The following is a 1,281-nucleotide window of genomic DNA, read 5'->3' as shown; positions in this document are numbered from 1 at the left end:
TATATATATATATGTGTGTGCGTGTATGTGTGTGTGTGTGTGTGTGTGTGCGCGCGTGTGTATATATACCTATGTATATTTATGTATGCATGTATTGGTGTACATGTTTCGCCTTTGCGTATGTCCTCCAGACAACTGGTGTTGTCAGGCGGTTCGCGTAATTTAGCGAATTAAGAATGACCGATTGAATACGTACCTGGCTCTAAAAAAGCAAAAGAAATACTGGGGCATATCTGCTTGGAGTAAACCCTGAAAAGTATGTTTTTGGGTGAATCAATCATCTACAGAATCCAAATAGGAAAAAACAAAAACGAACAAATAAAATAATAAAACAAGCAAAAGAAGAAATAAATGGCAGTCAACGAATTATTACAAACCACTACTCGCCATGCTTCTTTTAAATGGAAGAATGCTTAAGAAGATATATACACTTGGATTTTTAGTATTTGGTTTTATACTGCATATAACTGCCTTCTTCATTACATACATACGCACACACACACACATATATATACAGACACACACAAAGTCACATGGAATAATGCAAGGATATAGAATTCTTTTAAAGAATAAATATTTCAGAGACAACGCATGTTTCGTAACATAGCAGCACCAACAGCAGCACCAACAAACACTGTAATTAAGTTATTATTAAGATATATTTTAAGTAGAATACGTTACAAACGTAAATTAAGCGGTGTACAATTTTCTTCGTGAAGTAGCATATTTCAAGACGAAGTAGATATCCAATTAATGTTTACGTCAGTAAAAGCCCTTAAAAGCGGCAATGACTGCCAAACATTCATATGTAACCGCTACACATAAACCTGTAGGTTATATTAAGCTATTAATATGAAGCTTATTTGACATGCAAGCCTTCAGCTAGCCATTAGAGAGTAATAGCTTAATCAAAATATCTCCCTCACTTTATTCCATACTGTCTCTGTTTTGTGTCCCCCTCTCTCTGTCTTTCTCTCTACCTTTCTCTTTCTCCCTCCCCCTCTCTCGCTCTCTGTTCTGTTACAATGTTTTTCTCTTTCAATTAACCTCGTTGCGTTATATTTCTCTCTCTCTCGCTCTCCCCCTTTCTTTCTTTCAACATATATTATACGCGCGCGGGCGCGTGTCTGTGTGTGCGTGCATGTGTGTGAGTATACATACATACACAGATACACTCGTATGTATATGTCTATATATATATATATATACATACATACATGCATATATATATATGTGTAAGTGTATCTATATATATATATATATATATATATATATATATAT

The sequence above is a fragment of the Octopus bimaculoides genome, chromosome 21, assembly GCF_001194135.2.
Source record: "Octopus bimaculoides isolate UCB-OBI-ISO-001 chromosome 21, ASM119413v2, whole genome shotgun sequence".
In the NCBI taxonomy this organism is placed as follows: domain Eukaryota; kingdom Metazoa; phylum Mollusca; class Cephalopoda; order Octopoda; family Octopodidae; genus Octopus; species Octopus bimaculoides.
Note: the sequence above shows the minus strand (reverse complement) of the source record.